At 41.8% G+C, this 22224-nt stretch overlaps 1 pseudogene; it reads right to left on the minus strand.

Annotated features, from left to right (window-relative positions):
• Positions 1–2726: 2726 nt before the first annotated feature.
• On the minus strand, positions 2727–14496 carry LOC112405896 (ubiquitin-conjugating enzyme E2 C pseudogene; annotated as a pseudogene).
• Positions 14497–22224: the final 7728 nt, after the last annotated feature.

Below are 22224 nucleotides of genomic sequence, written 5' to 3' on the forward strand. Positions count from 1 at the left end.
TTTTTTACACCCCGCACCTCCCTTTGTCTCCTTGATTTCCAAACCCATGTAGTACTAATGGCTGTATGAAGCTTTCACTAGACTGCATTATAAAACCAGTTCCAAAGTGAGATTTACAATCACATAGCAAGTGGCAACAAGCAAATTTTTGCTTTGACAAGAGTTTGGCTAGAAAGTCAAACTCATCATAAATGGGGTCACGTTTTGGTAGTTGCTTTACTGCACTTGCTTCATTTGTTGCAGTGTAGAAGGATGTTTGTTATCCACAGTTGGAAACTGTTGTTTTGTCAACATCTGTGCTAGCTATTAGCACAGCAGTTGTTTTACATTCTATAGCTCTGAATTTTTATTGGCTGTAGACACTTTTGTGGCTAAAGTTTCATGATATCCACTAAAGTCAGGTGCAGATTTACTCTAATAAAATAAGGCGTACCCTTATTTTCAGGAACATACACATCCGATTGTACGGTTGAGGTCCTGGGGATAATACAAAAGCATTGATCTTTTTTGCCAACTAAATTTATATGTAATATATAATCGAATATAGTCATAATTTATTTATAACATTTCCAACGTTTTATTATCTTTCAAGAATCTGTGGATTGACAGGAGCTGGTTCTGCTCCATGTGACATTGGCTGGAGTTGTAGTTATCTGGGATCTCAATGGAGCTGCGATGTACAAGATGCATGACTCACATGGCTGGTCAGTGATGCCGGGGCTGTTACCCTAGGGCCCACATGTGTGTGGTCTTTTCATACAGTTTGAGCTTCTCATAGCATGGCAGCTGGGTTCTGAGAGGGACTGTTCAAAGAACAGCTTTCCAAGAACCCCCTAGGCTTTTCAGAGAGAATTGCTTGCACCTCAGTTTCCAAAGGAGAGAAATTCGTATTTAAATTCCACTCCCTGGGAAGAGTATTCACTCCTTCTCATAGAATGAGGAGTAATTTAGGGGGAAGAACTTGGGGGAAAGCCTGACATCCACTGATCCAGACATTGGACTAGTGTTTTGAAACCGTGTACAAAAGTCCTTGTCTTTTGAAGCAAAATGCTGACTCAAGAGTGAATGATTGGGAAATGTGAAGATGTAGAGACAATAGCTGTTGGGCTGGGGAACTGGTAACAATTTAGACTATAATTCTGCCACATTGCAGAATCACGGAACTCCCAGTTCCCTGAAAGACATAGATAAAGGCCTGACACACATTCCTAAGTTGTTTGTACAGGAAGCTGACCCACCAGATGAAAACTGCTGACCACAAGCACATGGACCCCAGACTGGTTGGAACCAGAAGGTTGACGATGCTTGAAACTTCACCTTGATGCCAACCAATCCGAGAATTGCCCATGAGCCGATCACACCCTGCTCCTTGAACACTATAACTCCTCACTACCCTCTCCAGGGTGGGTCACACAGTCTTGAGTCTTGAGGGCATTAGCCCACCGTGGCCCCCTTTGCCTGGCAAAGCAATAAAAGCTACTCTTTTCTACGTCACCCAAAACCCTGTCTCCGCATTTCTATTCGGCATGGGTGAACAGAGGCTGAGTTTCTGCAACAGTTTCTTTGCCTCAGATCAGGAAGCAGGCTCCACATCCCCTCTCTTGTGTTCCTGGGTCCCCCTGTGCCCATGTGCAGTCTGCTTGGTGCTCCCTGTTTCCATGCTCTAAGTTGACCAGAGAAGATCTGTTTCTGGCAGACTCAGGTTAGTCTCTCCTCCTCAGGCTTACTCTCCCGAGTCTCACATGGTCCGGATGTTTGTTAGACCAGCTCTGGACCAGCCCTCTCCCATTCAGGGAGGTGGTTTGCGAAATGCCATTATGACCTTTGATTCCTGCTGCACTTCTTCATCCCTAGGGATGAAGAGCCCATCACTAGGGGGCTCTGTGCTTTGGATGAAAAGGTGATAATTGGCCCAGTTGACTCGCCTTTTTTTTTTTCCAAATCCAAAATGTATTGATTTAATATATTCATCACAAGGGCTCAACCAGAGACTTAAAAAGCAGAAACAATGAATTGGGCGATTGGGATTGACATATATACACTAATATGTATAAAATGGATAACTAATGAGAACCTGCTGTATAAAAAATAAATAAAATTCAAAAAAAATCATCTCAAAAGACAACAAAACCAAACAAAAACAACAACAAAAAAACCAGAAACAAAACAAAGATGACACTGTTACCAACCCAGGTCCTTGGACACTTTAATCAATAGAAACTGATAAGAAGCCAGATGAGAAACTCAGGCAAAGTTTTATTGGACTCATGCTACAGCAGGAGGGAGCGAGAACAAGAAACAGGGGCCCTTGCTCACTCTCCAAGGAAGGCATGCTGGTCCCTTAAGTGCGGTGAGGGTAGAGGCAGATCAGTGGGTCGGGCTGGAGGGGTGGCTTAGGTGGTCTGCCCTCCCCCTTGGTGATGCTGTGTGCAGGGATCATGCCAGTACCCTACTCAGAAGTGTATCGTATTGTTCATAATTGCCCCGACTTCGACCGCACATGCATGCAGTTATTTTTACTTCCTTATAGTTTCTTTGTGTGCTGTTGCTGCAGTAGTTGTTTGTCCAGGGCCAAGTGCAAGCACTCTGGTAAAGCGTCCCAGGTCCCAACCTATCTCAACAGCATAGTTTCAGATACATAGTCCTATACAGAAATCAAGGAAAGGACAGACCATCTAAGGAAAATATCAAAAAGACAATACAAGGAGAGCAGCCAGACAGCTGGGTCAGGGTTCTTGGCTGGAGACCTGCTTTGAGTAGGTTTCTTGCAGATATTTTTTAAAGGCTGTGGGGTTTTTCCAGAGGTTGCCAGCATATGTTCAAAGGGCTATGGGTGTCGGGTTCTCCTAGCAGGCTCTGCATGGAGAGCAGAATGGTCCTGACATCGTACAGGATGGACCACTTGTCCTTCAGGATGTTCAGACAGATGTTACCCTGTGTGTCCCCGATGGGGTGGTAGCAGGGTGTGAGGACCGTCACTGTGGTGGACACATAGCCCCTGGGAAACTCCAGGGAGAGCATATACCTCAGGTCTTCATATACTGGCCAGCTGTGCCATGGATGGTCCCCACCCATTTGAAAAAATTGTCTGCTTCAGGGAAGGTAGAAATTCCTCTGTCAGATCAGACATTCTGAGGGTCGTCAGCTCCTGCCATAGCCTCTTGCCTCTGGAGGCCCAGGCAGTGCTGCTAGGAAGATAGGAGCTGCGGGGCTGCGGTGCCAGTTCTTTGTATGCATGGCTGTGAGTCAAAGCTATGGAGGGAAGAAGGGGCTCATTGATGCTCTGAATCTAAACAGTAACATCTGGAATGTGAATAGTAGTTCAAAATTTATTAACACGCTTACGATTTTGTCTTTCTAAGCACGTGAACGTGGGTCAAGTCTGTCTGAGGCACCCATCTGTCCTTAGGGAAGTAAGGTATGTTTAGTTACAAGAGAAAAGCAAAGAGAAAAATCAAGGTAACATTCAGATTCAAATATTTAAAAAAATGGGTTTGCACAAAGCCAACGGCATTGCAAGCTAAGGTTTTTCTAAGGCTGTCAGGGGTCGTGTTTGGTGGCCTAGGCACTGCAAGAACATATCAAAATATTTCAGTCTCATTTGTCTTCCTCAAAATGTGCTCTGGGGCTTCCCTGGTGGCGCAGTGCCGCCTGCCGATGCAGGGGACACGGGTTCGTGCCCCGGTCTGGGAAGATCCCACATGCCGCGGAGCAGCTGGGCCCGTGAGCCGTGGCCGCTGAGCCTGCGCGTCCGGAGCCTGTGCTCCGCAATGGGAGAGGCCACAACAGTGAGAGGCCCACGTACCGCAAAAAAAAAAAAAAAAAAAAAAAAAAATGTGCTCTGATTTCAACTGTTTACATTATAATATGTTCCTTTCTTAAAAAAATGAATGAACTAAGGAATTAATCCAGCTACCTACTACTTAATTCCTTCCAGTACAAAAATCTTTTAATGATTTCTAGGGCTTCTGATATTTGTGTTAGACTTAAAGTTTTAATGAGTGATAGTTTCTGAAAAATCCATGTTTTTTTTCTTACATTTGTGAGTTAAAACAGATAGTAAAAGTCTTGAGGTTCAATCTGAGAATCAAATTCCGTATGAATAATCGTATGTAGGTATAATAATAACCTCTGGTTATTGGGGCAGCCTGCTCTCATACCTACAACACAGCATACGTTTTACATTCAAGTTCCTTTGTGTTTAAAAAATAAAATTAAAAATGTAAATATAAAAAATACGACTGTAAAGAAGATTGGGGACTTTTTAAAATTTAATTTTTGAAGAGAAAAATACATTCAAATGATTCAAAATTCAAAAAGTATGAAATTCTACTTCTGGATATTTATCCAAAAGAATTTTCTTTCAGGTTTATTGAGATGTTATTGACATATAACATTGCATTACTTTAAGGGGTACAGCATGAGAGTTTGATACATGTATATATTGCAAAATGACTACCCCAATAAGGTTGGTAACACCTCCATCACCTCACATAATTACCTTTTTTTCTGATGGCGAGAACATTTAAGATATACTGTCTTAGCAACTTGCAAGTATATAATACAGTGTTGTTAATTATAGTTACCATGCTGAACATTAGATCCTCAAAATCTATTCATCTTATAACTGAAAGTTTATATCTTTTGACCAACATCTCCCCATTTCTCCCACTCCCCTGGGCCTTGGCAACTACCATTCTGTTCTCTGTTTCTATGACTTCGGCTTTTTTAGATTCCACATATAAGTCATATCACAAGTATTTGTCTTTCTCTGTCTGGCTGTTTTCCCTTAGCATCATGCCCTTAAGTTCCATCCATGTTGTGATAAATGTCAGGGTTACCTTTTTTTTTTAATGGCTGAATAATATTCCATTGTATGTTTTTACCACATCTTATTTCATCCATCAATAGATACTTAGGTTGTTTCCGTATCTTGGCTATTATGAATAATGCTGCAATGAATATAAGGGTGCAGATATCTCTTTGAGATCCTGATTTCATTTCTTTGGGATATTTACCCAGAGGTGGGGTTGCTGGATCATATGATAGCTCTATTTTTAATTTCTTGGGGACCCTCCATACTGTTTTCCATAGTGGCTGCACCAATTTACATTCCCACCAATAGCACGCAAGGGTTGCCTTCTCTCTACATTCTCGCCAACACTATTTCTCTCTTGTCTTTTTGATAATAGCCCACTGTAACAGGTGTGAAGAGATATTATATACTATATATATGTATATGCAATGGAATGTTGTTCAGTGATTAAAAAAAGAAGGAAATCTTGTTAAAATGCTACAATATATGATGAACCAGGAAGACATTATACTAAATGAAAAAAGCCAGTCACAGAAGTACAAATACTATGTGATTCCACTTATATCTAAAGTAGTCAAGTTCTTAGAAACAATAAGTATAAGAGTATTTGCCAGGGGCTAGGGAAGGGGGAGATGGAGAGTTGCTGTTCAATGGGTACAGAGTTACAGCCATGCAAGATAAAAAAGTTCTAGAGTTACAGCCATGCAAGATAAAAAAAGTTCTAGAGGTCTGTACAACATTGTTCTTATAGTTAACAGTATCGTACTATACCCTGAAAAATCTGTTAAGAGGGTGTATGTCATGTTATGTGTTTTTTACCATAATAAAAAGTTATGGAAAAGCCTATATTAAGAGATTTGGGTTCTACCTTGTCCACCCGATTCTCCCACAGTTCTCTAAAATTAATCACTTTATTTCTTGAGTATATTTACACTGTTTCTTTCTGCAAATATAAGCATATCTGAGTATATATTCTTAATTTATTCTCCTTTTTAAACGTAAAAAGTGGCGTACTATTTTTACAGCTCCACATCTTGTTCTTTTCATGTAACAATATGTCATGGAGATCTTCCCATATCAGTATCTAGACAGGGGGTTATTTTTTCACATGTCTCAGTTGATGGCCCTTTGGGGATTGTTCCAACCTTTGCTATTTGAAATAACATTGCATTCTTTGCTATATTTCCCTACACATGTGTCATGCAGTTTTGTATTTTCACTAATGAAGTACGAAGGCACCTGTTTGTCTCATACTTTCGAGTTTTGAAAACCAAATAGGAGAGAAATCACATCGAAGAATTGTTTGATATGCCCTTCTTTCCATGTGAGTGGCATTAAGCCTTTTTTCATATGTTTAATATATTTGTTTTTCTGTTGATTCTCTTTATATTGTTTTGTCCATTTTTACAATGGGTTGTTGGTTTTTTATTTTTCAATTTCCTAGGAACTCTACATGTTAGAGAGACTAGACATTTGCCTATTAGATGAGTTACAAATACTATTTTCTAGCTTGTCATTCAAATTTTACTTTAAAAAAATGTTCTTTTTAACGTTTTAAATTTATTTATTTATTTTTAGCTGTGTTGGGTCTTCGTTGCTGCCCGCGGGCTTTCTCTAGTTGCAGCAAGCGGGGGCTACTCTTCGTTGTGGTGCGCGGGCTTCTCATTGCGGTGGCTTCTCTTGTTGCAGAACACGGGCTCCAGGTGTGTGGGCTTCAGTAGTTGCAGCACGTGGGCTCAGTAGTTGCCACATGCGGGCCCTAGAGCTCAGGCTCAGTAGTTGGTGCACGGGCTTAGTTGCTCCACGGCATGTGGGATCTTCACGGACCAGGTATTGAACCTGTGTCCCCTGCGTTGGCAGGTGGATTCTTAACCACTGTGCCACCAGGGAAGTCCCCCAAATTTTACTTTTGTAATGTAGATATGTATCACTATTATATAGGCAAATTAATCAATAAATTTATCCGTGTGTTCTGGGTTTTGAGTCACCATTAGAAAGACCTTCCACATGTACAGATTACATGTAGTGGAACACTTTTCTGTTTCCTTCTAGGACTTTAAAATTTTCCTTTTTGCTAACATTTAAATCATTTATTCATTTGTAATATATCCTGGTGCTTATCAAGCATTTATCTTGTCTTTCCTGCATAAACTATACTTCAGGTTACTAAATACATGAAGAAGGAAAGAATATCCTAATAGAAATATTCTAGCTACTTAATGAAAAAGAAATTTTAGAATAGGATATCACCTTTTTTTTTTTTTTTTTTTGCGGTACACGGGCCTCTCACTGTTGTGGCCTCTCCCGTTGCGGAGCACAGGCTCCGGACGCGCAGGCTCGGCGGCCATGGCTCACGGGCACAGCCGCTCCGCGGCAGGTGGGATCTTCCCGGACCGGGGCACGAACCCGTGTCCCCTGCATCGGCAGGCAGACTCCCAACCACTGCGCCACCAGGGAAGCCCAGGATATCACCATTTTTAATACCTATTAAAATAATGGATCTACACAATGATCACCAATGAGTGCTAACATAAAAAGAGGGAAAACCAGACGTTGAGTACCCCCTATGGAAATATAAACTATCATCTCTAAGTAACATTGTAAAAAAAATTGAACTTTATTCTGATCTGTCTGATCAAACTAACCACAACTAACTTCCCGTTTACAAAAACGGTGAGGCAGAGGAACACGTTAAATGACATCACAACGATGTAAGCAGCAAAATTCAGAATGTGGGGAGATCTATAGTACAAAGGTCTAGTGTCTTCGATTAATACTTGGCATAAAGAAGAAATGAGGGAGGAGTCTTCTGGTTTCGTCTATGATGGAGTAACTTGTGTTATTATTTACCTTTTTCCATTAACAAGCAGAAAACTAGAGAAAGAGATGCAGGCAGACCTCTTTGTATTGTGCTTTGCAGACATTGTGGTTTTTACAAATTGAGGATTCGTGGCCACTCTGCGTGGAGCGAGTCTATCAGTGCCGCTTTTCCAATAGTGTTTGCTCATATTCTATGCCACATTTTGGTAATTCTCACAATATTTATAACTTTTTTCAATATTATTGTATTTGTTATGGTGTTAATGGGAGCAATCCATAAACAGTCTACAATAGGAATAGAAAAGAGTTTTATCTGAGCCAAACTGAGAACTATAGCCTGGGAGACACAGCTCCAAAAGCATTTGAATTGTGTTCTGCTACTACAAAATGGGGGGCTTATAAAGGCAAAAATCGTAAAATTACATAATTATTTGTCAAGAATTATAACTGGAGCTGGCAAGAAGTAAAGGTGCTTGTTAAGCAAGGTTTGGTTGGGGGACCAAAATGGTTTCATAGTTACAAGGGGGACCTTGAAGCCATAAAGATGCAGCTGGCAGTGGCTAGCAGGTATATTTTGAGAACAGCTGGTGGTATCCTTGAGTTTGATACGTTTCAGCAGATTCAAGTTCTCAGTGATGCAAGAGTGTGTCTGAAACCACATCCACGATGGCCACCCGGCTCCATTTTGAATACCTGAACCACAGTCATTCCATTTTTATTTTTATTTTTGTTTATTTATTTGTTGGCTGCACTGTGCAGCCTGTGGAATCTTAGTTATCCGACCAGGGATTGAACCCATGCCCTCTGCAGTGGAAGTGCAGAGCCCTAACCACCGGACCACCAGGAAATTCCCTCCATTGTGATTTTTAAATGCATTCTTTTCTTTAATGGTTAAAGCAGATGTACAATGTACATTTAATACGCCACAAAACAGACTGTTCTAGCTAGCATAAAGTTCAAGTTAAATCACGTATAAGCCAGAATGACTTCCCCATGCCCCCTTCCATCACAGTGATCTGTGATCAGTTGTCTTTGCGATTACTGTTATAATTGATTAGGGGTGCCACGAACTGCACCCATGTAGGACAGTGAACTTAACTGATAAATGTGTGTGTTTTGACTGAATTATAGGGGTACCAGAAGAAGAGAAAAAGGAAGGGTCTGAGAAAATATTTGAAGAGATTATAGTAGAAAACTTCCCTAACATGGGAAAGGAAATAGTCACCCAAGTCCAGGAGGTACAGAGAGTCCCATACAGGGTAAACCCTAGGAGAAACACATCAAAACACATATTAATCAAACTAACAAAAATTAAATTCAAAGAAAAAATATTAAAAGCAGCAAGGGAAAAACAACAAGAACAAAACACACAAAGGAATCCCCATAAGATTACCAGCTGATTTTTCAGCAGAAACTCTGCAGGCCAGAGGGAGTGGCAGGATATACTTAAAGTGATGAAAGAGAAAAACCTACAACCAAGATTACTCTACCCAGCAAGGATCTCATTCAGATTCAATGGAGAAATCAAAAGCTTTTCAGACAAGCAAAAGCTAAGAGAATTCAGCACCACCAAACCAGCTTTACAATAAATGCTAAAGGAACTTCTCTAGGCAGGAAACACAAAAGAAGAAAAAGACCCACAAAAACAAACCCAAAACAATTAAGAAAATGGTAATAGGAACAAACATATTGATAATAACCTTGAATGTAAATGGATTAAATGTCCCAACCAAAAGACACAGACTGGCTGAATGGATACAAAAACAAGACCCATGTATATGCTGTCTACAAGAGACCCACTTCAGACCTAAGGACACATACAGACTGAAAGTGAAGGGATGGAAAAAGATATTCCATGCGAATGGAAATCAAAAGAAAGCTGGAGTAGCAATATTTGTATCAGATAAAAAAGACTTTAAAGACTGTTACAAGAGATAAAGAAGGACACTACATAATGATCAAGGGATCAATCCAAGAAGAAGATGTAACAATTATAAATGTTTATGCACCCAACAGAGGAACACCTCAATACACAAGGCAAATGCTAACAACCATGAAAGGGGAAATCGACAGTAACACAATAATAGCAGGGGACTTTAACACCCCACTTACACCCATGGACAGATCATCCAAAATGAAAATAAATAAGGAAACACAAGCTTTAAATGACACAATAGATCAGATAGGTCTAATTGATATTTATAGAACATTCCACCCCAAAGTGGCAGAATACACTTTCTCCTCAAGTGCACGTGGAACTTTCTCCAGCATAGATCACATCTTGGGTGACAAATCAAGGCTTGGAAAGTTTAAGAAAATTGAAATCGTATCAAGCATCTTTTCTGACCACAATATTATGAGACTGGAAATCAATTACAGGAAAAAAGCTGTAAAAGCCATACATACATGGAGGCTAAACAGCGCGCTATTAAATAAGCAAGAGATCACTGAAGAAATCAAAGAAGAAATAAAGAAATACATAGAAACAAATGACAACAACAACACAATGACCCAAAACCTATGGGATGCCGTAAAAGCAGTTCTAAGCAGTTTGAGATTTCATCCATTCTGTAGCCCATGGATCAAGGAGTAATTTTGACTTTCAAGTATTATTATTTAGGAAATACATTTTGTAAAGCTATAGCTGCCAGAGATAGTGATTCCTTTGATGGATCTGGGCAAAGTTAATTGAAAAACTTCTGGAAAGGACTCACCATTCTAGAAGCCCTTAAGACCATTCATGATTCACGGGAAGATGTCAAAACATCAATATTAACAAGAGTTTGGAAGAAGCTGATTCCAAACCTCATGGGCGACTTTGAGGGGCTCAACACTTTAGTGGAAGAAGTAATTGCAGATGTGGTGGAAACAGCAAGAGAACTAGGATTAGGAGTGGAGACTGAGATGTGACTGAATTGCTGTAACCCCATGATAAACTTTACCAGATGAGGAGCTGCTTCTTATGGAGGAGCAAAGACAGAGGTTTCTTGAGATGGAATCTACTCCTGGTGAAGGTGCTGTGAACATTGTTGAAGTGACAACAAAGGATTTAGAATATTACATAAATTTAATTGATAAAGCAACAGCAGAGTTTGAGAGGACTGATTCCAATTCTTCTTTCCACCCATTCGTAGAAAGAAGTTCTACGGTGGGTAAAATGCTATCAGATGGCATTGTGTGCTACAGAGAAATCATTTGTGAAAGGAAGAGTCAATTGATGTGGAAAAGTCCACTGCTGTCTTATCTTAAGGAATTGTCACAGCTGCCCCAAACGTCAGCAGCCACCACCTTGATGAGTCAGCAGCCATCACCATGGAGGAAGACCCTCCACCAGCAAAAAGATTATGACTCACTGAAGGCTCAGATGATGGTTAGCAGTAAAGTAATTTTAGACTCAGGTATATACATTGTTTTTTGGGCAAAATGCTATTGCACCCTAAACAGACTACAGTGTAGCATAAACATAACTTTTATGTGCACAGGGAAACCAAGAACTTGGTGTGATACTTTTGATAGTCACTTCGTTGTGGTGGTCTGGAACCAAACTTGCGATGTTTCCGAGGTATGCCTGTGTAAAAGAACTGTTTCCAGACATTGGACAACAGCCTGTTCTGGACTGATCTATGGATGGGTCAGGTGGATAGAAAATAAAAAGCAACTGAAGAAAATGGATGGTGTGTCTGATGCAAGGAAGGGAAATTGAAAGTGCAATTATGTAAAAAGCAAATAAAGTTCCTTATCAACATAGACAAAGGTACTGACTCTGAAAAAATGGAAGCTGATGGCAGGTATCATCTGAAAATGCTCAGCATCCGTGAGTGCTACACAAGCTAATTAAAATGGCAACAAAACTCAAAAAGCATATAACAAAAACAGCAAATATTCCGATGTGAGAAACGATCCAGTGTTTGACTCGCAGAAGCGCCTTGAAGGCGCGGTTTCTCTGGGCCTCTTTCAGGTCTTGCTTTTGCTTTGCAATATGTGACCACACCTTGGCCAGGTAGCGCACGTGACCTTCTCCATGGGGGTCGCCCCCGCCCTGCTGGAGCCGCTGTGCATCAAAGAAGAGAAAGAGTGAAAGGAAATGTAAAATAAATAAGAGTTGGGCCAAGAATGAGCTTGAGTGTTAGGTATAAAGATAATTAAGACCCCAAATAATGATTAAAACAAAATACATCATTTTGGAAGATAACTACTTAAAATAAAATAGAGGTAAAAGACAAATTTAGAAAAAATCTCAAAATATTTTATTGCTGGAATAAACAAGCACAAATGCAGTTGTATAAGAAAAGGCAAACATTGCCACTAACAGATGAAGGCTCCCAGTGCACCAAAAAAAAAAAAAAGACCTAACACCATACACAAAAATAAACTGAAAATGGATCGCAGGCCTAAACGTAAGGCTGGACACTATAAAACTCTCAGAGGAAAACACAGGCAGAACACTCTTTGACATAAATTGCAGCCAGATATTTTTTGACCCACCTCTTAGAGTAATGAAAACAAAAATAAACAAATGGGGCCTAATGAAACTTCAAAGCTTTTGCCCAGCGAAGAAACCCATAAACAAAACAAAAAGACAACTCTCAGAATGGGAGAAAATATTTGCAAACGAGGCCACCGACAAGGGATTAATCTCCAAAATATACAAACAGCTCCTGCAGCTCAGTACCAAAAAAACAAACAGCCCAATCAAAAAATGGGTGGAAGACCTAAACGGATATTTCTCTGAAGAAGACATACAGATGGCCAACAAACACATGAAAAGATGCTCAACATCACTAATTATTCGGGAAATGCAAATTCTGCAAAAAACTAAAAATAGAACTACCATATGACCCAGCAATCCCACTACTGGGCATGTACCTGGAGAAAACCATAATTCAAAAAGATAAAATACATGCACCTCAATATTCATTGCAGCACTAATACGATAGCCAGGACATGGAAGCAACCTAAATGTCCATAGACAGAGCAATATGGGTAAAGAAGAAGTGGCACATATGTACAATGGAATATTACTCAGCCATAAAAAGGAGCAAAATAATGCCATTTGCAGAGATGTGGATAGACCTAGAGACTGTCATACAGAGTGAAGCAAGTCAGAAAGAGAAAAAAGCAAATATCGTATAATATTGCTTATATGTGGAATCTAGACAAATGGTACAGATGAACTTATTTGCAAAGCAGAAATAGAGACACAGGTGTAGAGACCAAACATATGGATACCAAGGGGGGATGGGGGTGGGTGGGATGAAATGGGAGATTGGAATTGACATATATACACTAGTATGTATAAAATAGATAACTAGTAAGAACCTACTGCATAACACAGGGAACTCTACTCAATGTTCTGTGGTGACCTAAATGGGAAGGAAATCTACAAAGAGAGGGGATATATGTATACGTATAACTGATTCACTTTGCTGGAGACCAGAAACTAACACAACATTGCAAAGCAGCTACACTCCAATAAAAATTTTTAAAAATAAATTTAAAAAAAGCTTAAAAAAAAATGAGTCTTGAATCATAGCTCTGGCTTCCCCAAGGACCTACAGGAATTCCTCTTCTAGGAAATTCAATCCATTGGGTATTCTCTGGAAAGAGTGGTGGCATCTGCCCGGCCAGGCAGTTGAATATTGAATATTGTACCAGAATATTGAATATTGTACAATACTGAATATTGTACGAGACTATGTAAGAGGGTATGCATTGTTTGAAATCTTCTGCTTGGCAAACTCATCATGGCCAAAAACAACTCTCGTAAGTAAGCCAAATATGAACCTCTTTAGATAAAATGAGAACAGATCCAGGCAACTGGGCATGGAAATATGAAAGAAACTTCATCAGTACATGATCAAGGAATTTTTAAGCTTGAAGAGATAAAAGAAAAGGTGAGAGGAGATGTATGTGGTTGATATGAATATATATACATATATTTTCACTTAGACAGTTTTTGAGAAATTTTGGTATTTTGACTCTGTATCTGGTTAAGGAAACTCTTCCTATAGGACAGTGAGGAAAAATAAGTTCCAGTTCTGATTTGCCATGTTTTACCCTTAGAAAGTCACTTGACTCTCAGTAGATTACTTTCCTCTTCAAATAAAAGGCTGTAAATTATCTGTCATCCACACTGGGCAGAGCTGGACCGTTTTTGACAACTTCAGTGGCCTCTGCCTTACTTCCCCAGATACCCTCTTACCGAAGATAGGCAGGAGGGGCAGTGGGCCTCGCTGTGAGGGCTGTCTGGTGTCCCACACCCTCGGTCTGAATCACAGCCCCACCCCCTGCCAGCCGTGTAACCCTGGGAAGATGCTTAATCTAAGTGCTAAACCTCTTCTGCACAAATGGGATCATTAATGTAGCGCCGTCCTCATAGGGCTGTTGGGAGGATAAGATGAGACCACCTCTTCTTCCCTCCCTCTTTCCCCCCTCATCCTCTCCTCTCTCTTAAACCTGCTGCCTAATAAGATACCTGGTTAACCCTCCATCCTTGTTCCCTAACACCTTCTACCTGGTGAATTATGTTCCCTCTAGTATATAGTTGGATTCCCTCTACAGCCCCTTCTGTGGAGATCAGAGGAGGTTTATTCATTTTACTTTGGGAACGGAGGTGCAGGTTAGTCAAAGAACTCAATATCTTTGATCTCAGGGGCAGAGATCTAGGTCAAATGCCAGCCCCAGGGCTCTTGCTGTTTCATCCCAGCATCGAGAAACCTCTGGGGCTTCCCTCCATTCAGTGTTGAGATAGCCCATCCCCCTTACTACCCGGAGCTCACACCTGGGGGCAAACACGCGTTGTGAGACGTGTTCTTACCATAGTCATTTTCTTCATCTCTTGCTGCTTTCTGTCCTCTCATGGTTAACTGAAAGAGTCCCAAACACCATTTGTTCAATCATTCATTCATCAAATAAGTATAACTACCTCCAATGTGTCAGGCAAAATCCAAAGAGCTGGTGACACCATAGTGAAAATGTCCTAGTTCCTGCCCTCTCTGAGCATCAGAATTTAGGGAAGACATTGGAAGAGCCTGGCCTGGGGCTGGGATGATACTGTGAGAACACTTGGCGAGCTTGTTTTGTCCTTCAGGACCTTGAAATGCACAGAGCAGAGTGCATTTGACAATACTCTATGTCAATGAGTAAGCTTTAGATATTAATTTTCCCAGGTAATTTTATGTTAGTGACATAAGTGGTAGACAATGAGTTTTCCCAGGAGATTCAGCGGCCAGGGGTGGGGTGGGGGGCTTTGGAAAACCCTGAGAACAAGAAAGTTTGCTCACTGACTTAGGACCTACCTTAGGTTTGTTGGCCTGGGAAACAAACAAGAAGAAAATTGGAATTTTGTTTTTGGAAATCGGAACACAGACATATTTCCCAAACTGGTCTGGAGAGCTCCTGCTCTCAGAAAACCACATGATTTGGCTCGTCCTAATATGTCTAAATAGGGTGAGATTGGGATGCTCCCTTCCAGGTTTTTATGTTCTTGCCTCAAACCTGAGGCTTCTCAAAGTAAAGTGAGCTTACCCACTCAAACATTATTTAATGCAATTAAACATTCTGTGGTCAAGTTTGCCTGATCACACGAGTGCCTGAACACGAGAGCACAGTTTCCCCTCAGTCTACTCCAGCCTCATTCCCACCTAATCCCCTCCCCAGTCAGCCCCTCCACAAACAGCAGATTGCAGGGCCTTTTCCAACCCACCTTGTGGACCATTCATCCCACCACACACTTCTGCCTGAGTCCTGTCTGTGCTTCGACGCCCATTTCAAATTCTACCTCTTCATGTCGCCCACCTGGTTCCTACAGGTAACTGTGTTCTCCCCCTATTGGCACCAACAACGACGCAAAAACAAAGGGAGAGGTTGGCTGAGTAACCTGTCTCTGGCCAAAGGACTCAGACGGCAGGTTTGCCTAGAACTCAAGCCAAAGCTCTCCGTGTTTCTGCAGTAACTCTCCTGCCACCACCCCCACCCCCCATTAATTTTGTGTCTAGAAATCAACAAACTCCCATAATTGACACCAGAGCAGAAATGAAGAAAGAGCCCACAAGGTTCAGAGCCAAGAAGAAAACTTTAGCTAAAGCAAGATGTCCTTGTCAAAGCTGGAAATGAGGAAGTGGGTTATGGGGAATCCACAGAACTCTCGAATAGGTGACTGGACTTTCCATATCGTTTGAAATGGGGGTTAAAATCATTTAAAATAATTTTCAAGAAGGAGGTGAGCTCCCACTGCAATCTGGGACGACAAATGGTTCTTAGTTATTGAGCTACGTAAAACATGTAGAATCCTGGGCTTCCCTGGTGGCGCAGTGGTTGAGAGTCCGCCTGCCGATGCAGGGGACACGGGTTCGTGCCCCCGTCCGGGAGGATCCCACATTCGCGGAGTGGCTGGGCCCGTGAGCCATGGCCGCTGAGCCTGTGTGTCTGGAGCCTGTGCTCTGCAACAGGAGAGGCCACAACAGTGAGAGGCCTGCATACCGCAAAAACAAAAAACAAACAAACAAAAAAACATGTAGAATCCTGTATTCGGAATCCTCTGAAAACTCAAAGTTCATGTAGTTTAGTGCCTCTCAGATTTGCTGTTTTTCAGAATTACTTGAGTGTTCTTTAAAAATGTCCATTCTGGGGGGACCATGCTCAGAAATTCCGATTTATGAACCTGATGTATCTGATGTAATCAGTCCACAAATCAGAGTTTGGAAATGAGCTATTTATTCAGACCCCTTCACTGTACAGATGATGAAATTGAGGTGTCCCTGCAGCTGGTGTGGGAGAGACCTGAATTAGGGAGCAGACGTGTAAGGGATCATACAGGGAGAGGGGTTGAAGACCTAGTTCTGTACCTCTTAAATTTCTGGAGGGTTTCCTCCTGTGGGACAGAGGGGACAGGGAGAATCTGGGGGGTGAATTCTGATGGTATCCTGACTCACCACATTGTAACTTGCTCTGAAGTTAGACTGCTTTCGGGGCCACAGGAATATCTTCTGTCTGTGCTGAAAATGCCATTTGGGCAATGTTGAATGCCTTTTAAAATGTATTTTATTCCTAGATGTGGTTCCAGCACACATTTCTCTCACTGTATGGAGGGAGTGTGGAAGGAGACAGGAATGTGTGTCCTCCAGACTGGAGAATATGCTCATAAACCTTCTTTTGAACTTCCTCTACTGGAAACTTGTGACATCTTTACAAATCCGGACGCCCCATCTTAACGGCTCTGGCTTTCACTTACTCACATGGTGCCTGGTGGAACCCAGGTGCTCACACAGTAAATGCTCTCACAGCCATGTTCCTTCTGGTTGGTTGCAGCTCCTGTCCCTTGCCGGGGCTCACTTTTCCTGGTGACAGACTCTGACAGGTGATCTGAGAAAGCCCTGATCTCTGCTTTCCCCTTGGTTGTGAGTGTTGCAGGCTGTTTTCTCCCAGTGTGCACAGAGGAAGTCTCAGACCTTTGAGACTCAGAGCTCTGGAAAGCGCAGAGGGAGGGTTAGGTGGTGGTGACGACTTAAAGGGACAGGAACATTCACTGTGGGTTAAAGCATTTCCCTTACAAAACCTCCCTCCTGGTGTGACTAATGTGGTGTGTGTCTCCAGCAGGGCCCCTCGATACCAAATATCTTGTCATACCTGAGGAAGGGAAGGGTGTTGTAGGACCCCGAGGCCTGACTCTCCTTCTAGAACTGTTCAGTGATCTAATCTTCAATGACTTTTTACCCTGTAGGCATTTTCCCCCCATATCAAATAAGTCCAGAGAGCCTCCTGCCCCAGAACAAAGAACATGATAGCTTTTCTCAACAGCTGTCCATTGACTGGACATCCATGTGGCCAGGGCTCCTCTGGGGTCAAGTCTGTCAGAAAAATCCAGAAGCAGAGTTTTATCTGAGCAAGGAAGTCTCAGCTACTGAAGGACTTGAAGCCAGCCGGTATGTTGAGGATGGGTACCTTTACACAATTCCTAAATTAGCCTAATGAGGAGGCTTAGTCTGTGCTGGTGTCACCCATTCTAGTTGTTCTGTCTTCTCTCAAGAGGGTCATGAGAGTGAGGTCAGCAAAAGAGCCAATGGTGTGGTGAACAGGCTACAAAAGGACTGGCCCTAGGACTGGTCAGGTCACCAACCTAACTCAAACTTTCTGGAGTTGACTGTCCCTATGTGTGGGAAGGAGGGCTGTCCTGAGCCCTAATCTACTGACTGGGACCTGCTTTTTCATCTCTTTCTTTCCAGCCCATTTTTTCAGGTAGGAAAGAGACCCAACTTCCACTATTTTCCATTCTTTATTTCGGGGACAGAATCTCTCGAATTACTGACACTCCCATTGTTTCCATTCAGCATCATTGAAGCCAGGAGTCTCTCATTCTCCCACTAGATCAGCAGTGCCAGGACTAGTGTGAGGCGAGTTTGGTGTCCAGGGCACAAAGTTGAAGGCGGCAGTCACTACCAAGGTCTCTCAAGTGCCAACCCTACGGGTGAATGGCCCTGGAAGTGAGTACTTCCTTAAGACTGAGGTGCATATGGCTCCTCACTGGCTTCACCCCGGTCCAAGCCACATAGACCAGTCTTGACTAAGTCTTTCACACCCAACATGTGCATTTCATGAAGATGCTTTCAGTGCCTCTTTGACATCTCCTTGCCGTTCAGTGTTCTCATGCATGCATGTGGTGTCTTCCTTCAACCAGTTGTGACTCTCTGCCTGAGGATTCACCTGGTTACAAGAAGATGCTTGGCTAGTGCGCGGAGCAGCCTGAACCCATCAGAGAGCTAAGGTCCCCAGGAGCAGACCTCAATCCGTGACAGTGGGAAGTTAGTGGATTGATACCCCAGTTTCCTTGCTTATTAAATTGTGCACTGCCCACCAAGTGAGATAATTCTGAGGTATATTCTGGACCAACTGCTGTGGTCCCCGGCAGGACGGAGACCCAGTGGTCTGTGGTGGAAACCCCCTTATCATTGTCTACAGTGGTAAGATGCTCATCAACACAACCTGGGTCGGCTCCTTTCCCTTCCCTCTCTCACATTCCCACGGCCCTACTAGTGCTTTCTGGGATCGCTTTCCTACCCCAAAGTAACTGTCTGTCTCCATTTTCCTCTGCATTCTGATTAGATTAGCTTTTGGTTACTTGCCATTGTCTCTGGGCTTGGTCCCCTGGTATTCTCCGACTTGCCATCGGTTGTGGAAACCTATCCAAGGCCGAGGCCCTGAGACTCCTGGGTCTCAGAACCACCCAGGGCTCCTGCTTCCTCCCCTCCCTATTTCCACACTTCTTTCCAGAATAAAGTTTTCTGGAAAAATTAAATATGTGGGAAATATGAAAAGACTGCTATTTTGATTATTGCTCAGTTTCTTAAAAATGAAATAGACTAAAGCAAAATATTAATAACCTATTGTGGGTTTCTAACATACGGAGAAGCAAAAAATGACAAGATCACAAAGGAAGGGTAGAGATTAGATGCAAGTACACTTTTATAAGGTTCTTATATTAATATCTTCTTTGAAATGGTCCACTCTTAAGTCAAGGTAGAGAATAATATGTTAAGGATAAATACTTTAGTTTTGAGAGCAATCACTTAAAAAAAAAAAGTCCAAAAGAGGAGAGGAAATGGAATAATATTGAAAAAATCAACACACAAAAATGAAAAAAAGAGGAACAATGAAAATACGGGCAACAAAGCAATCTACAGATTCAATGCAATCCTTAACAAGTTACCACTGGCATTTTTCACAGAACTAGAACACAAAATTTCACAGTTTGTATGGAAACACAAAAGACCCCAAATAGCAAAAGCAATTTTGAGAAAGAAAAACGGAGCTGGAGGAATCAGGCTCCCTGACTTCAGACTATACTACAAAAGTACAGTAATAAAGACAGTATGGTACTGGCACAAAAACAGAAATATAGATCAATGGAACAGGACAGAAAGCCCAGATGTAAACCCATGCACCTACCTACGGTCACCTCATCTTTGACAAAGAAGGCAAGCATATGCAATGGAGAAAAGACAGCCTCTTCAATAACGGATGCTGGGAAAACTGGACAGCTACATGTAAAACAATGAAATTAGAACACTTCTTAACACCATACACAAAAGTAAACTCAAAATGGCTTAAAGACCTAAATGTAAGGCCAGACACTATAAAACTCTTAGAAGAAAACATAGGCAGAACACTCTTTGACATAAATCACAGCAACATCCTTTTGACCCACCTCCTAGAGTAATGAAAATAAAAACAAAATAAATAAATGGGACCTAATTAAACTTAAAAGCTTTTGCACAGTAAAGGAAACCATAAACAAAACGAAAAGACAACCCTCAGATTGGGAGAAAATATTTGCAAACGAATCAACAAAGGATTAATCTCCAAAATATATAAACAGCTCATGCAGCTCAATATTAAAAAAAGAACAGCACAATCAAAAAATGGGCAGAAGACCTAAGTAGACTTCTTTCTCCAAAGAAGACATACAGATGGCCAACAAACACATGAAAAGATGCTCAACATCACTAATTATTCGAGAAATGCAAATCAAAACCACAATGAGGTATCACCTCACAGCAGTCATAATGGCCATCATCGAAAACTCTACAAACAATAAATGTTGGAGAGGGTGTGGAGAAAAGGGAACCCTTTTGTACTGTTGGTGGGAATGTAAATTGATACAGCCACTTTGGAGAACAGTATGGAGGTTCCTTAAAAAACTAAAAATAGAACTACCATATGACCCAGCAATCCCACTACTGGGCATATACCCAGAGAAAACCGTAATTCAAAAAGATACATGCACCCCAATATTCATTGCAGCACTATTTACAATAGCCAGGACATGGAAGCAACCTAAACGTCCATCAACAGATGAATGGATAAAGAAGATGTGGTACAGATCTACAATGGAATATTACTCAGCCATATAAAGGAACAAAACTGGGTCATTTGTAGAGATGTGGATGGACCTAGAGTCTGTCACACAGAGTGAAGTAAGCCAGAAAGAGAAAAACAAATATCGTATATTAACGCATATATGTGGAATCTAGAAAAATGGTACAGATGAACCTATTTGTAGGGCAGGAATAGAGATGCAGATGTAGAGAACGGACTTGTGGACATAGTGTGGGAAGGGGAGGGCAGAACGAACTGAGAGAGTGGCACTGACATATATACATTACCATGTGTAAAGTAGATAGCTAGTGGGAAGTTGCTGTATAGCTCAGCGCTCTGTGCTGACCTAGAGGGGTGGGATGGGGGGTGCGTAGGAGGGAGGCTCTAGAGGGAGGGGATATGTGTATACATGTAGCTGATTCACTTTGTTCTACAGCAGAAACTAACACAGCATTGTAAAGCAATTATACTCCAATTAAAAAAAAATCCTACTGTGTGGCTGAGAAGACAAATAGATGGGCATGTGGAGGGGAGGGGACTCAGATAATGCACAGCCTCTAGGGGCTCAGGAGCAGTAGTTTATCAACAACCCAAGCCCTGCAGAAGGCCAGCCTAGTTACACGGGATAATAATAACTGGTCCCTTCGGGCTTGCCCTGTGGGATGAACGAGAAAGCATGTTTAAAGTGCCTATCGGTGTCTGGCACACTGTCACAATCAATAAACAAGTGATACAGGAATGGGGAATGACGTGCCCAGCCTAGTGTCTGAGTTGCAGCCGCCATTCAACAAAGGCAGCTCTTAGGGGAGGGAGAGACAGAAGACCCAGGTTTGAAGGAGGAGTAGCAAGAACAGCAAGGAGCTTCTGAGGGTTCTCTGCAACGTCCGTGAATATAAACTTGTTAAAAGAAAAAAAAAAGAAAATATGGGGCAAATAAGAAGCAGGAGCAAGGTGGTAAAGGTAGATGCAAATCCAACCATAGCTGTAGCTATTTTAAATTCTTTTTTTTTTTTTTCGCGGTACGTGGGCCTCTCACTGTTGTGGCCTCTCCCGTTGCGGAGCACAGGCTCCAGAAGCGCAGGCTCAGCGGCCATGGCTCACAGGCCCGGCCACTACCCGGCATGTGGGATCCTCCCGGACCGGGGCACGAACCCGCGTCCCCTGCATCGGCAGGCGGACTCTGAACCACTGCGCCACCAGGGAAGCCCAGCTATAGCTATTTTAAACGTAACTGATCTTTGACAAAGAAGCAAAGATAATTTAATGGAGGAAGCATAGTCTTTTTAAATTTTTTATTTATTTTTACTTTGTAAATTGAAGTACAGCTGATTTACAATATTATATTCGTTTCAGGTGTACAGCATAGTGCTTCAGTATTTTTATAGATTATAGTCCATTTAAGGTTGTCACAAAATGATGGCTATAATTCCCATTGCTATACAATATATCCTTGTTGCTTATCTATTTGCTTCATAATAGTTTGTATCTCTTAATCCCATATCCCTATTTTATACCCCCCTTCCCTCTCCCCACTGTATCCAGTAGTTTATTTTCTATAACTGTGAGTCTGTCTAAAAGCATAGACTTTTTTTTTTTCATCTTTATTGGAGTATAATTGTTTTACAATGGTGTGTTAGGTTCTGCTTTACAACAAAGTGAATCAGCTATACATACACATATATCCCCATATCCCCTCCCTCTTGCGTCTCCCTCCC

This window comes from Neophocaena asiaeorientalis, unplaced genomic scaffold (assembly GCF_003031525.2).
Source record: "Neophocaena asiaeorientalis asiaeorientalis breed wild unplaced genomic scaffold, Neophocaena_asiaeorientalis_V1.1 scaffold407, whole genome shotgun sequence".
NCBI classification, from domain to species: Eukaryota; Metazoa; Chordata; class Mammalia; order Artiodactyla; family Phocoenidae; genus Neophocaena; species Neophocaena asiaeorientalis.